This window comes from Peromyscus leucopus, chromosome 12 (genome assembly GCF_004664715.2).
Source record: "Peromyscus leucopus breed LL Stock chromosome 12, UCI_PerLeu_2.1, whole genome shotgun sequence".
Lineage (NCBI taxonomy): Eukaryota > Metazoa > Chordata > Mammalia > Rodentia > Cricetidae > Peromyscus > Peromyscus leucopus.
In genome coordinates, this window is record NC_051073.1 from 36,929,307 (window position 1) to 36,943,030 (window position 13,724).

General features: G+C 35.3%; 1 protein-coding gene and 1 pseudogene across 1 annotated transcript in view; one reads left to right on the plus strand and one right to left on the minus strand.

Annotated features, from left to right (window-relative positions):
• Nucleotides 1-13,724, plus strand: part of Epha6 (EPH receptor A6) — a 951,985-nt gene that overhangs the window by 41,966 nt on the left and 896,295 nt on the right.
• Nucleotides 3,151-4,151, minus strand: LOC114700035 (annotated as a pseudogene).

Sequence of the window (13,724 nt, forward strand, 5' to 3'; positions counted from 1 at the left end):
CACCAACACATTCAGAATTTTTTTTTTTTTTTCGAGACAGGGTTTCTCTATGTAGCTTTGCGCCTTTCCTGGAACTCACTTGGTAGCCCAGGCTGGCCTCGAACTCACAGAGATCCACCTGGCTCTGCCTCCCGAGTGCTGGGTTTAAAGGCGTGCGCCACCACCGAGTTCTGTGGGTAAAACTCGGTTTCTCATACTTGCATAGCAAGAACTCTACCCATTGAGCCTTCTTTCCAACCCCAAAGAATTGCTCTTTTGCAAAGACACCTATCATTTCTCATCTGAGGACTTAGAACTTTAATGGTTAATTGTGCCAGATTCAAAAAAAAAAAAAAAAAAATAGTGAACAGCATGACTACAATCTCTGAACTTATGAAACTTAGTCCATTTCACAGGGATAAGTGATTGAGTAGCTAGTAACAATGAAGTCATGCCTTTGGCGTGGAAAGCATATTAGTCTGAGGAGGCACATTAAATGAGCCACTTCCACACCATTAGGTGAAGGATATTGGGAGATCATTCTAGCAGGAATTTTTATGTAAGCTGAAACTGAGAGTGAGTAGAGAGTCATTACGATAAGAGAATGTAGCTTGTGGGAAGGCCATAATAGTTAAGTCTTCGAGAAACAAATGTTTTGAGAAATAATTTCGGTAAGACCTGGGGCACTTAATTTAAGGAATTTTTCAATGGGGCTTGAGAGATGGATGCAAGGTTCCTGTCGTGACATGGAAGCATACTGGCCACTTCAAAGTTGCTTGGAATATTTGAGTAAATTCAGGCCTTCACTGAGAAAAATGTTTAAGCCTCACCTAAGAGTTGTTTAAAGAATAGGAATGGTTATGAGCTGTGGTTTTGTTTGTTTAGATGTTTTCTCATTTTCATTATTCATAGAAATGAGGCAGTAGGATTTTACTGTAAAGTGTGATAGTTTGGAGTTGGTCAGAATATAAATCCAGGAACCAAGAAAGACCATTCTTCTCAATGAAAGTCCAATATGATATAAAGATTCTCCTTTCTGAAGTTAATCTTTATAGACATGATGGATTAAAGATTGTTCTCTTTACATCACTTGATTTTAGAAATTTTAGATCCTGGGTGCCCTGCTTTTTTATACATTTACACAGTACACAGTATTAGCTACCTGGTCATCAATATGATCAAAAATTTGATAGGAAGAGCTTATATCAGGACAAGTTTATTGTGAAGCATGGCTTTAGAGATTTCAGGGCATTATGGAGAGAAATACTAGACATGGCAGAGAAAGTTTTAGAGACAATGCCACCCATTTCTCTGTATGAGATATAGCCGGCATTGAGGATGTATGTTTAAATTAACTCTATTTTGAGTAGCCACATTATTCTTATTTTTGCTTCCTTGTTCAGAAAAAAAAACGGCAGACTCTTTCCTCGATAATAATGTGAAATCTTGTCTCTATCGGGCTTCCATAGAAGGGACTTCCACTTTTTTAAAGGACAGTAGTGTGCCATTTAGACTTTCAGTTATATCTCCAAGCAATAGTAATCATGGGTATAATTTAATATTTCATTTTATTTTATGAGACATTTTAGTTTCTACTAAAAGTTTGAATTCATATAAAACCTCACTCAGAGAGGAACTCTATAAAAGACATCATTCTGTACAATTTCAAATGACTGCTAAAGTGTCAAACCGGTAGGATACCTATATTTAACTTTAGAGATGTTGCAGACTTGCTAGGTCTTTTAAAATAATTTTAAATGCAGTTTCATGTTTCCTTTCTTAGCTTTTCTTCAACCTAAGTGGCCATAATGCATTGGCTATTTTTGTGCATGTGTTAAGAGCATCCTCTAGGCTAGAGATGTAATTCAGGAGATGGAGTCCTTGCCTTATATGAACAAAGACTTGGCTGTGAGCAGAAGCATCACACAAGCTGTGAGTGCTGGCATCTGTCTGTTATCTCAGCACTCCAGAAGTGGAACCAGGAGAACAGCATGTTCAAGAAACCAGCCTTGGATACAGGAAAAATAAAGATAAAAACCTTACCTTATTTTTTCACAGATACTCCCTATTTTCCATATGTTGGTTTCTTTATATTTGAAATTAGTGTAGAATCTATGCTATAGTTAGTGTTTTATCACACATATACACATATATACATGTGTGTATATAATATATTAATATAAATATATTCACACACACATATATACATATCTGTTATATCATCTTGACTTTCTGTGAGTCCTATTGCAATTTATTTTTCTCAAATTATTGAAGCTCCTGAATCATGTTTTCCTCTCTATAGCTGTTTGTTCTCCTCCTTATAGGATTGAAATTTCAAGATTATTATTGTACCTTTGTCAGTACTCTCCCTCTGCTCCATTAATTTCCTTTGGTACAATCTGATACAAAAATATAAAGTACTTTCATTATTTATTGCTATTGGACCAATGGATTTATAATCATACGGCCATGACTACTCATTCTCCAAAGAGCTCTTCCCAACCTTGAAGCTACCAAAAGTATACTTTAATTCTTATTTTTTGTAAATTTCTATTTTATTCAAATTTTGAGTCATTTATCAACTTCCAAGTTATCTATATTTTTGTGTATTTTTTACAAATATCAGTATATATTGTATATTTTTATTTTGTAGTTCCATTGAGTAACTTCATTGTTTTAAATTAAATTTAATTTAAATTCTGAGAACCTTTAGTTTTCAGAATAGCATGAGACTCCAGCAAAATTGAGAGGCTATTATTCATATTTTCAACACTCAGTCATAGGGAAGAATGTGGCATTAACATTCATAGTTTGTGGCCATAATGGGAGAACATTTACTGAAGGAAATCCATCCATTCTGTTAAAACTAAGATGATTCTTCTTAGGAAGTCATACATACAATTTTCAATAATATCTACATATCTGTCTCTTCAGGCAAATTAGGGAAGGTTTTAAAAGCAATCATGAGGTAAGCCATAAGCTGTGATGAGGAATCTGTAGTGCTACTAAATTGGAATGTCCCAAAGGAACAGCATAAGTGACATTGTTCGAAGGGGAAGGGACAACTGAATTTGAAAAATATCAAAGTTTCTGAGTCATGGAGGTTAGAATGACATAAAGAGAGAAAAAGCAGGGCAGGGAGACACACAAACTAGGGGTTGTCCTACATGCATTGCTGGAGACTTCGGGGTACAGTGGCCCCTGTGTTCCTGCAGGTACTCTATTTATGGCTCAATCAGTAGCAGAATGAAATATCTGAATAAAAATATCATACCTGTGTGGAACTTCTACACATATTTTTCTTGATATTATTATATGAATTAAACATTATAACAACTAATTCCATAGGATGAACATTGCAACAAGGATCAAAATAAATTTCACGATAATTTAGAATATTGGAAAGAAGTGGGTAGGTTATGCACAGATAATGTTCATTTTACATATGAAAGTTTGGCATCTGGATATATTGATAGCCATAGAAGGTCTTGTAACCAATACCACATATATAACAAAGGACAGCAATACATATTGTAAAGCAACCATTTCTAAGCCATGTTCTCTTTTTTTTTTCACATGGAAGTTTTGAGTTTATTTGTACCCTACTTAGAAATCGGCATCATGATAGCAGATCATCTCTACTCCTTTTGCTGTTATCCCATCTCCAACTCACATTTTGTAGCACCAACATTGGTCTTTGTAGAACCCCTCACCTTCATTCTGTTCTTGTATTCCTTTCCATTTTTCCTGAGGTTTTTTGTTTTTCTTGTAAAGGTCATGTCTTACAAGTCTGTGTTTAGGGTCATACTTCTTTGTATAGTCAAAAGAATCAAAAATCCTGCCAAGCCAGTTGTCTTGCCACCACCAACTTGGTTTCCGATGGCTACTGAGTCCAACCAAATACAAAGATGACAATGGGTGTGATTCTGGAGATTTTGGCTAGCCTTTTCTGCCTTTGGCACTGCCGCCTTCTCAGGGTGAAGGACATGAATGACAATTTGTTTTCTCTGAAGCAAACAGTTAGTCATGAACTTCCTGGTTCAGACTGTTACTGTACCATTCATAATGGCAACAGCCCCTAAGCAGCCACAGAGAAAAAAAGTAGCCATGTTCTCTTGAATATACTTTAAAATACTAATATAGATTCAATACAAGTGAGATTTTAGTGTCTAAAATGGTAAAGTTGAAGTACTAAGGTAATTATAATTAATTTTTTCTTGTTTAATTTTTTAAATCTTGTTTCTTGTTCAAAGTCACCTCCAGTTCATTATTATAATATATATATGCTATATATTATAATAATATATATTATATATAGCTTTAACAAGATATTAACAGGTTTCTGTAAAATCTGTTTCCCAAACAGTCTTTGGGAGTTACTATTTTGCCTCTAGCACTCAGGATTCAAATTGAGGGACTTGTTATATATGGTAAAAGAGGCTTACAGATGGGGCTATGGTTTAAATGAGTCCCTTCTAAAGTTCTTTTTTGCCAAGATAATTGTATTCAGAGTTGAGGAGCCCTTAAGCTGTAACAAGACCAGAAAGACTACTTCCTTGTGAATGGGTGAGGTGATCTTATAAAGGGATTGACTAGATGCATTATTTCTCTTGTACTTCTACTTTGTACCATGTAAACGTACCAAAATTACAACTCAGCCATCACCATAACCCTGATTTTGTTTCTCCACCCCACAAAACTGAAAGAAACAAATTATTGTTCTCCACAAATTATCTAGTTCTGGTTTAATAACAGAAATGTTCAAGGAGGTAGGATGCTGCTTTATACTTGGTATGGTGGAGCAGGTCTTGTGGGCCAGATTTGAAACAAGAAAATCAGAAAGTAGTGTCCATTGCTCAGGAGGACAGTGAGTTATGACGTGGATATATTCGTTTCTTTGAGGGGACTTTTAATTGTGTCTGAAACATGATAAATGAAACATGGTAAATGACAGTGTTTGAAAGGATGATAATATTGCAATAATACTTCAAGTTCCAAACTGATTAATTTCATCTGCAAAGTATGATGTCAGAGGAAAAAAAACAAATGTATTTATGACAAGGGTATATTCTACATCATTTAAATCATATGCAGTTTTAGAAAATAGAATGAAGTAAGATTCATTTAGTCAAAAGAAAATTAAATCATTCAGGAATAATTTTCATTCAGAAATTAAAGATTTTTGTTTGAAAACAATTATTTGTTAATAAAGAATAAGAGAAGTGAATTTTAGAAAGGGTACCTACAACAATAACATCCTAACCAACTAACTGTGGACACCATGCTTTTAAGTTTATATTTCTCCTAAAAATGATAACTCATGATAAACAAATGCAATTTTCTGTCCCGATTTGAAAGCATATGGATCAGCCTGTAGAAATGGGACTTTCATTCTCATTTAACACATCTTTGGAGATAGATATTTCACTGTGCAAAAAGTACTTGCTCTGTAAGATGACTGTATTAAAATATCCAGTTTCCATGTATCAAACCTCACATGACTGTGGAGTCACCCCATGACTGTGTAGGTCATTGGCAAGTAAGTCATTGGGGCATTTTGTCAAGTTAGCCTAGCTCCAGATTTAGTGAGCTACACTGTATCAATGAAATAATCTAGAGAGTTATAGGTGAATGGATGCCTCTCCTCTCTTTCTGTCCCCCACATTCTGTTGAATACATATACATTTGCATAGACACATGCACCTATACTCACACATACAAAAAAAAAAAACAACTATTTTTTGGTAAGGAATTTAAAACTTCTTAATTAAAAAAATTAAGGAATCAATGTATTGTCAAAAATTATAAACTTAGAGTTTCCAAAAATGATTCAATAATATGTGTGACATAACTATGGAAACTAGGTGTAAGTAATAATCGAAACGCCAGCAGTGGAGTTGACAATAGATATATTTGAAAAACATTTAGTTTAAGTAGAAAAAAGTTTTTAAGCTAGGTGTGAGATAAATGTTCACAATAGTGATATTCAGGTAGCTGAAGCAGAAGGATTATAAATTCAAGGTCATCCTGGCCCATGTAGTTTTGTCTCAAAAAAAATAAAAATATGCAAAAAAAACCACTCTATGTTTCTTTAGCATCATTTAGTGATGAAGCGTTGAAATTGAAAGTCATCAGGAAAATTAAGAGAGTTTTTCAAAAGGAAAACCTGGCCATGCATTGCCAGTAATTTAGTACTTTACAGGATATCTTTGATCTATAATTTGGTGAATAAATTTAACTTCTGTAAAGGAGATTCCATTCTGAGAAAAACTGACAGTGAATAAACCATCCTTCTCGTTTGTAAACTGGTCTCCTGTATACATGACCAGCAAAAACCAAGGACAGACTTTGGTTCCTGAAAACTTCACCAAAAGAGGTTTTTTTTTTTTTTTTTTTTTTTTTTTTTTTTTTTTTTTTTTTTTTTTTTTTTTGATGTTCTCATGTAAGCACAACAACTTGGAAATGAAGATCAGGAGTTCAAAGACAGCCTGAGCTACTTGTGACCTTAAAAAAAAAAGCCATAGGAGTCTGTCAACATTATATTCTTTTCCCCACAACCCATGCCTTAGATAATCAGTAAATTAAGGAGAGTATTCAGAGCATTATGAAAGTCTGTATCTGCTTCCTTGTCCTTAATTATACTTGAGAACCTAATGCTGAATAAAATATTCTTCATTTGCCTAAATGTTCAAATGGTTTTGTCATTTCTACTGCATTTGCTTTATTGCAGACGGTCCCGGTAATAAACAGTTTGACAATACTCCTTAATGATGCGCCTTCCCCACGGGGTAATGATGATACTAATGTAGGTTTTTAAAAGTTTATTTTTATGCCAACAGTAAAGCTTCCATCTGTCATTGGTTTCTGTACACCAAAGTCACACTGCTTCTGGCATGGGTCACATTCGTAAATGTTTCATGTATGAACCCTTGCTCCTCTCAACCCCTGTTCCCTTCAGAAATATGCTGGAAAAGATGCGCTGATTTATAATCCTGTGTCTCTCAATCTGGCTCTGCATCCACTCTGACATTTCCTTAGTCATTTCCAGTAGGAAACTATCCTCCATCCTTCTCAGGACTTTATGAAATGATTTGCTAAAGGCTGTTTAATGCACAACTGACATGATAACAGCTTGCTACATATTTTATGTATGTCTGATCATGGCTATATTTTTTTTTATTATATACTGCTATCCTCCATGGGCACTGTTACTTACCAGTGTAACTGGTATGATTCAATTTACCTATTTAAAAGACAACACCTGTCCTTCAGGCAGTCAAGTATGTTGGAGTATGGTAAAAGCACTTGAAAATTACATTTTTATATAGATTATTCTTGTGTAGCATCTCACCAGAATTCATAAGAGTGCATGAATAAATTATCCAGTTTCGTGACTGGATAAGTGTATTTCATGAGCAGTTGACTATGAAATCTGAAGGTTCATGAGCAGACTTTGTCAGTTACTTTAGAAAAGAGTCTTCAAAGTGGCAGTTTGATCTAACTCCTTTACAGACTAGCAGAGCTGTGGCATGGCTCACATTTCTGTAGTAAGCTGAAGAAATTTCTTGTGCTTATGTCTGTTTTGATGACTCCTTAAGTGGATCCATTAACATCAGAAATTCAAAGTGTGGAGAGAAAATATGATTCATGACACAAGCAAACTGTGTTACAACTCTTCTCTTCCTTTCATATACTGTGTTTGTAACCTAGTAGAGTGCTAAGATCACAGTTCATTGAAAACCAGATCAGGGTAGATGCTGAGAATTAGGCAATTACTTGTTTTAGGACAGAACAATTCACAATAATTAACAAAGTGTTTGGCCACAGTTATATCAAACAAAATATTAATGACAAGTCTTATCACTGGATACAAATGTAATATACATTAGAGTTTTAGAATTTATTTTTCCACAGATTCCCCTAAGGAATTTCTTAGGTGCGGTGATTTTTAGAATACCATGAAAATGTCCCAAGGGTTGAATCACCAAAATGCTACTAGAATAATTCACACAATGATTCATACTTAACTTAGATTTTTGAAATGCTGCAGAATTAATAATGGGAAATGATTGTGCATAATCAAATCTACAGGCTAATTTAGCAATATATTTTCTTCATATGGTACATCCATTCAGTAGAGCAACTGATAAGAGGGAGTCATTTACCCACCATGCTCATCATAGGACAAATAAGACTGATGTGAGAACAAACAGCTGAGGGCACTGCTGGCTAAAAGGGATGGGTCCAACCCGGAGAAGGAAAAGTGACTCAAGATAATACAAAAGATGTGTCTCTTCTCACAGCCAATGCGATCGTTCAAATGATACCTAATTTGTTTATTGTATTTCCCAGTGACGATTTTGTCTGCTAAGGACATCAGATAGATCCTGTGGAAAAGGTACATGGGCATCTTCTCCACACATTGAACATTGACATTTCAAGTACTTACTTTTCTCACTGTAGCTGAAGCAGGTGCTGGTAATCTTATGGAGACACAAAGAAAAATTTTAGGATTATGGTCAAGTCCTGACTGGAGTAGCCTGTGAAGCTGTATTCTCTGAGACAGTTGCCTTGAAGTTGATTTTGGTTGTTGGATGACCTGGACCAAGGTATCATTGGAGACCTTTTAGGGGGTCTTGGCTGGTCCAACCATATTTGTCTGGAAGCAATCAATAGGTTCTCATTTTCTGTGGAAATGAAAGCAGAACCTCTTTGGCAAAGCAGCATATCCTTAGACATAGACTTTGAAATCAAGATATCTTTAAAATATATGTATTGATTTAACTCAGCAGCTTTTACAATCAAATGTCTCTCTGCAGTTAAAAATTCCAAAGACAACACAATCCAGATTCTCTGTATAATATCCATCTTTACGTGGCTTATTTTTTATATTAATTTTACTTTCTCTTTAAAGACTGTATTTTTTAAAACTTTCTTTTTCTTTATATAACTATCTATATATATTCTTGTTCCTCTCTCTTCCAAGCCTATGTGTATGTGTGTGTGTGTATACATACATATACATATATATATACATATATATATATATATATATAACACACACATATATATAAATCGTTTAGAGGTTTGTTTCATCTGAATCTGTTTTATTGTGAATCTATTGCTTTAAACTACAGTATAACTAGGATTGAAATGGCAGCTTTGGCTGTTGGTTCCACCTACCTCAGCTTGCAAACATGGCGAAACTATGTTTACCACCAGGAACCAGGGCTCACTGCTGACTGTGCTAAGCAGTGGGTCTATGCTTCCATCCAGTAGCCCAGAAACCCTTTTTTCCCCCTGTACTAGCAAAAGCTAAATCTGCAGTGCCCTGTGCAGCTTGGAGACATGGCGGAAATCTGCCATGGTGCACTCAAGCCCACATGCAGCTGCAAACCCGCCATACTGTAGCTCACAGTATGCCTGAGAGACACAACTAGAAAGCTGTTTTTAGCTCCGCTTTAGAATCTTTTTTTTTTTTTTTTTTTTTAAAGCTTTCTCAGGCTTTAGGTGGAAACTCTTGCCCCATGTTTTGGCACCATTTGTAGTTGAATTTTTCCTGTGTCCCACCTGGCCCATAGTCAGGACAAATCTCTCTCACTCACCAGCCCCACAGCTGCTCAGACCCAAGTAAACACACAAAGGCTTATATTATTTATAAACTGTATGGCCGTTAGCTCAAATATTACTAACTCTTACACTTAAATTAACCCATGATTCTTATCTATGTTTAGCCATGTGGCTTAGTACCTTTTTTTCAGTTCTGCCTTTACATCTTGCTTCCTCTGTGTCTGGCTGGTGACTCCTGACTCAGCTCTTCTGCTTCCCAGCATTCTCCTCTTCTGCTGGACCCATCTATAATTCCTGCCTGGCTACTGGCCAATCAGCGTTTTATTAAACCAGTGTACAAGGGCATTATCCCACAACACCTCACTATTCTGGACCGCTCTTTCAATGCTCAGTTAAGAATATATTTCTATCCAAATATGTACTTCTTGACTATGTTCTTTTCCATTATCTGCATTCTTCCATTTGTTCTTGCACTAATTTTATTAGAGAGAAAGAAAGACAGGAGGCAGGACTTGCCCTTGAGGAACTCTGATTTAAAATTTTAATTGTTAATGATAAATTATTTTTATTGTTCTCTAGGTATTGTAAAAATACATCCTTTCAAATTGTTTCCAAGTATTTCTTTCAAAATGATGATAATATAATTAAGATATTTTCTTTGAACATTTTCTGTTCCCAATGATGAAAGCCTGCCTTTTATGAATGTCTACTTCTGATAATGTTTACCTCACTATTGTGTCTCTCTAGACAAATTTAGTAGACCTTTCACGTATCTGAGATTGTTTGAGAGAGCATCTTACAGGCAGAAAATAATTATTTCTTTCTCATTTTGTTGACTTCAGGGATGTATTTCTGCTATCTGTTCCATCCTTGGCATTCTGTGGAAACTGGAATAAGTTATCCAATTACTGACAGCTCTGATGTTGATGCTGATGATGTGATATTGAACGCCCTATCTTACAGAACAGCAATTCAATTTCACACAGTTTCCTAAATAACTGCAACCTCTCTTTAGCTGCATCTCTAAATAAGGACATTTTGATCTGTTCTGCTATTTGCATGTCTGAATAAAATATGCCATGGGGATCAACACAAAAATCCTAATACTGGATGTAATAAAACGCCACAGAACCCTTTGAAGATAGATACTATATCCTATAGACTGTGTAAATTCTCTCTCTCTCCCTCTCTCTCTCTCTATATATATATATATATATATATAGATAGATAGATAGATATAGATATAGACATAATCAGAGGCTCTATAGTCTCCTGCAGAAATAATAGCAATACATTAGATATGATCAAATAGCATTCCTGGAAACATTAACTGAGAAATATTGAAATTTATTTTATGTAAATATAATGCATAAAGTCCATGTAAATATAATAAAGGAAAACAACACTACAAAGGGAAAGTCCCTTCCATTTACAAGAATGAAAATAAAAATGTTACTCACAGAGGCTCTTTTAAGCTCACATGAAATTATTGTTTTTTAAATAGAAAATATCTATTGTTCCTGTTTAAAAGTAAAGGTGTCAAAACTTTTTTTAAAAGACTAATTTATTCAGAGTTGTTTTGATTTGCATTTCCCTGATGGCTAAGGATACTGAGCAATTCTTTAAGTGTCTTTCAAGCACCAATGGAGAGGTTGCCTGAACTGGTCTTCCCCTGATATCAGATTGGTAACTACCCTAATTGTCATCAATGAATCCTCAGCGAGTAACTGATAGAAGCAGATGCAGAGATCCACAGCTAAGCACTGGGTGGAGCTCCCAGAATCCAGTCTGAGAGAGAGGGGGGAATTACATAAGCAAAGGGGTCAAGACCATGATGGGCAAACCCTCAGAGACAGCTGACCCAAACTAGTTGGAGCTCCCTGACTCTGGACTGACAGCTGGGGAACCTGAGGAGCCAGAACTAGGCCCTCTGAATGTGGGCAACTGTTGTGTGGCTTGGGCAGTTTATGGGCCAATGTCAGTGCGACCAGGATTTATCCCCTGTGCATGAACTGGCTTTTTGGAGTCCATTCCCTATGGAGGGATACCTGGCTCAGCCTTGATAGAGGGGAGAGGGATTTGGTCTTGACTCAACTTGATATGTCAGACTTTGTTGACTCCCCATGGGAGACCTTACCCCCTCTGAGGAGTGAATGGGGGAGAGGGTAGGAGAAAAGTGGAAGAGGGTGTGTAAGAAGAGGGGGGGGTGGAGGAGAGGGATCTCTGGTTGGTTTGTAAAATGAAAACAGAATTTTTAAATTATAAAATAAATAAAAACTGATTTATTAAATAAACCCTGTTTTTCATTGAAATAGCCATTGAATTGTGGATAAGATTTCAAAGTAAATGGTCATAATTTCTTTAACAAAAGTTATAGCAACAATAACTGGTGTATTTTAGGCCTTTGGTTTTGTGATGTGTTTTCAAAAAAAGAAAACTGTCTAAAACACATTAAGAACAAGGTTGGGATATAAAAGGACACAAGTAGAAAGGTTTATGTGACTTCGATGCCTTGGAAGCAATGGGGAGCACCTTCAATGGTTTTATTTAAGTGGGATACCTTTGTGGGAAACATGAGAGACTTGGGGGCGTTTATTAAATATATCTTGAAAGTGGCAAAACTAAGAGTAAAGACAAATAGTCTTTCTTTCCTTCCTTCCTTCCTTCCTTCCTTCCTTCCTTCTTTTCCTTTTTTTTTTTTTTTTTTTTTAACCAATTCAACCCTGAATAGTTGAAGCAGATATAGAGACTTCAGGTCCCAAGATGAAACAGGTGGAAGAATTATACAATACTGTTCAGTAGCAACATGACAACATTTTTGTCCTCTTACTGTTTCATATCAGACCAATAGCAATAATTTGGATACAAATGCATAACTGCCATGTGGACATATAGGTGCACAAAATGACACTAGTCAGGGTCTCAGCCTCCTGATACAGTAGATGAGCTCCTAAGAGATCAGAAGGTTCAGACCCTTAGAATCTCACTGGGTCTCTGTGGTCAGTGCTGCCAATGTCATATTTTAGGGATGTTTGTAAAGGGAAGCAAACAAATCTGTATCAGAAAAGATAAATACCCAAATGTACCTGGAAAGAGAGAATAGGAAGGTGTAAAAGTGCGGATGGACATTTTAGTTATATCTTAATCAGCTATTAGTCACTTTCTCTTGGACAACTTGGTAGTGATAGGCATGACTCTGCAGTTTTCTGTGTCTATAAATAATAGCAAATTTTGTTCATTGATAATAACTTCCCAGGAACTTCTCTGAGTAAAATGTATGTAGTTTGTTATTTATTTTGATATTTTTTCATTTAAATAATAACCAAATAAATTTTTTTAGAGTTGAAATAAGTGGAATGATTTATATTGCATAAAAATATTGGGATATTTTTTGAAGAAGATATTTTGTAATGAAATACAAAACTGTTATTAGCTCAAGAGTTCAACATTTAAATTTCTAATTTGTGAAAGTAATTTAACCTTACTATATACTTAGTATGTTATGCTTCAAAATGGAATTTTCCAAGTTCTCAGAACTTAAAGGCTGAATAAAAATAATGACAAATATCATTTATAGTAAAGACAAGTGAACAAGAATAGAGAAATAAGCATAGCCACAAGCAAACAAAATGTTTTCAGTACGACTAATGAACCAGTGTCAATCTCTATAGACTAAGCTGGCTTCATTATTTTTAAGAAGGAATGATCCTCTGCACTGTGTTTCTTTGAAAATAATATCAATATATAGAAAGGCATTTGAGGGCTAAGCATATAATCCTATGTACACTCACAGCAATCTCTATTAGTTTGGGGAGGGATTAAATATTGATTGCAACACTGTAGTACACAGGTCTGTATGCAAAAAAAATCTTTAGTTTTAACCCCATAAACTAGGCAGTTTTGTCAAGCCTGGATTAATTTGATAACCTCAAAGCACCTGACAACATCTCCGTCTAGAATATATTGTATTAAGGTACATGTTTCTTTCTATAATTTATACTTCTAAGATTATAATAGTTGCATTTCCTCTCATTTGTTTTCATTTTTTGGTATCACAGGATAGGTAGGGGTGACTACAGCTAGTGAAACACAAATCATCACACCATGTCCTGAGGAGCTGTTTCTGAGTGACTCAATTCTCGCTTTACCTGATCCAGCCTTAAATTGGAATAACC